At 45.7% G+C, this 2,876-nt stretch overlaps 1 pseudogene; it reads right to left on the bottom strand.

Moving 5' to 3' along the window:
- Positions 1-590: 590 nt before the first annotated feature.
- LOC128596356 (Y-box-binding protein 1-like) lies at positions 591-1,780 on the bottom strand (annotated as a pseudogene).
- Between the last annotated feature and the right edge of the window lie 1,096 nt (positions 1,781-2,876).

Below are 2,876 nucleotides of genomic sequence, written 5' to 3'. Positions count from 1 at the left end.
TTCCCTAGTACAGCACAAGTTCCTAATTGTCAAATTTAAGTAAATATTATCTTTAATGCGTAGTAAATGAATTATGACATATTTATATGATGCATAAAGATGGAGGAATTAAAATGACATTTCTAAAAATAGCAACATGGAGTGAAAATGAGGATAAAAATTTCTAAGTATAATGTCATATTACTTTTTTTCATTAAGACCTTTATTAACAAGTGCTTGCAGTTTGTTGACTTTTTTGAAAAAATCAAGTTGTAAACTTTTATTACAAATTAAAAATGAAGTTCTTAAAAATCTCAACTTGACCAGATATGAAACAATTTAAAAACCTTTAAAGGCGTTATTGAGAAAAACCAGGCTTTTTAAAAAAACACGTTTGTTACTACCAAAAAAGACTTCTTCAGGTAAAAATAATAAAAACCCCATGCTGCATAGATAATGCAGATAGTTCTAGTTATCTGGTCAACGGGCAAAAAGCAAGCACTTAAGGTCTTCAGCTCCAATCTTTTGCTCATTTCTTATGGCTGGAATTTCACATTTGTTTCTTCTTGTTGGATGACTAAATCGGATGATGGTAGAGATGGTGAGCGGCTTTACTCAGCCCCACCCTGCTCAGCCTCTGGAGCGGACAAATTCTCAGCTGGTGGATGGGCTGCTTTTGTCTCTTTGCCATCTTGTGGTTTAGGGCTTTCTGGGCGTCTGCATCCGTAGTTGAAGTTGTGAAGGTGCGGACGTTGAGGCAGCTGCTGACCTTGTGTCTCATCTCCTGGATTCTCTTTATCCTCTTCACTGCGATCCTCTCTGGGCTGTCTTTGGCGAGGAGGCCCCTACAGAATCCTGGTCTATAACCCCAATACATGTTCTGTCTTACTGGTCTACCTGGTTCTCCTGCGCCCTGGTTGTCAGCACCCTCCCTCACTTCTTCCTGCACAGGAGGGTTGGAATACTGTGGTCAGCACCCATAGGGTCTCTGCGTGTAGTAAGGTGGGAACCTGCGCCTGCGGTAGGGCCGAGTTGTTGGGCCTGGCCTTCAGGAGTGCTGTCCACCCCTGGGTCTGGCCTTCAGGAGCGCTCTCCGATCCCTCCTTCTCTTCCCCACTCTTGCTATTCTAGTAATTCTGCTGGTAATGCGTGGAGGACCCCTGTGCCGTGGGTAGCGCCTGTAATGGTTATGGTCTGCTGCCTATTTACTGCCTTGAACTGGAATCCCACCAGGGCCTGTAAGGTTTGCTGCCTCCGCACCCTTTTCTCCTTCAACAACATCCAACTCCACCGTCTCTCCATCTCCCACACTGCGAAGGCGCTTCCTGGGGTTATTCTTCTTTATGGCAGTCTGGTGTACAAATACATCCTCCTTGGTGTCATTCCTGTTGGTGAAACCATATCCTTTTCTCACATTGAACCATTTTACTGTTCCCAAAACCTTTGTTCTGATGACCTTCTTGTCCCCTACGCAGGCACGCCCTTGTGAGGCCGCCGGGGCCACCCCTCCCTGCGCGCTGCCCGTGGTGCCGAGCTTGGTGCCAGGCCCAGCTAATGACGGGGTCAGCCGGTGGCTGCGGGTCTCAACCTCACTGCTCCGGGCTGCGGTGAAGGTGACGGTGACGGGGGCGGCTGCGGGGTCTCTGCCTCGCTGCTCCGGCTGCGGTGACGGTGACGGTGACAGTGACTGGGGCGGCTGCTCCCGGCGTGTGATGGTAACTAGGCCGGAGGCGGCGGTGGGGTTGCTCAGGGCCTCTGGGGTCCGCTCTCCACTCCCGCTACCAATCCAACTCAATGTCATATTACTTTAGCAAGAAATACGTGTGTATAAAAAATAACGGGAGAAAATATCAGTGTTTTATTTTTGTTTTTGTTTTGAGTGCTATTTTTGGATGATTTCCATTTTTCCCACTGTAGTGTCTATATTATAAATGGTCTCTGTTAGTTCTGCATTGCTTTTATAGTTAGAAAATACTGCAGCAATATTTTATACGTCTTTGCATCCTTAGTGCTTTACTCTCCTGCCTAAGGTCGATAATTTGATGAACTTGAATCACTGCTAATTCACAAATGAGGAGGTTGAAGATCCTCATTTATATACTTTTTTATACATGTGAAGCAATGAGCCAGTTGTAAGAAAAGCTTTAGACAAATTAAATGTAACAGAGTTTAACTGAGCAAAAAACAACGAAGATTTGTGCATCCCCCTACCCCCAAGATTCAGAGGAACTCTGTACTCTCCCAGGGTCAGAGAGAATTTATGGATAGAAAAAGGAAAATGACAGAAAATGGAAGTGAGGTAGCTGAACAGCTAGATCAGTTACAGCTTGGCGTTTGCCATGTTTGAACACAGTTTGAATAGCTGGTGCTGCCTTTGATTGGCCAAGACTCACTCATAGCTAAGAAAAAGTAGCTGATGACACCTGCAAGAAGGCTGCAGTTCACTATGCACAGAGAAATCTTTACGCCAAACTTAAAATGTGTAAGGAGGTAGCTTTAGGCTGAACTATTTGACAAGTCTTAATACTCAATCTTCATCTAAATATTCAAATACCATCTCCTCTATTGTACACTTTCTTGGTAGAAAATCTTGCCTGGATTTACTTCATGAACATTCCACCCTGTACCCCTAAAAATCTAATCTCTACGGAGCCTGGCCTTCCATGCTTCACTTTCTTGTCAGAGGAGGTTGCCCCTCCTTGCTAGTCTACCAGGCCCCTGGGTTCACCTGGGACCTTATTCTAGCTGGTAACCTCACTTTCCTGTACCTGCTTCACCTCTGGCCCCTTAGCAAAATGAGGTTTCCTCCTCAGCCACTCACTCCCACACCTGCACGGTGAAACTTCCATAAAGATCGTGGACAGTTGCTGCATGGTCCCTCCCACTGCCAGCCCCTG

The sequence above is a fragment of the Nycticebus coucang genome, chromosome 10 (assembly GCF_027406575.1).
Source record: "Nycticebus coucang isolate mNycCou1 chromosome 10, mNycCou1.pri, whole genome shotgun sequence".
In the NCBI taxonomy this organism is placed as follows: domain Eukaryota; kingdom Metazoa; phylum Chordata; class Mammalia; order Primates; family Lorisidae; genus Nycticebus; species Nycticebus coucang.
Note: the sequence above shows the minus strand (reverse complement) of the source record. Positions and strands in the feature narration are given on the sequence as shown.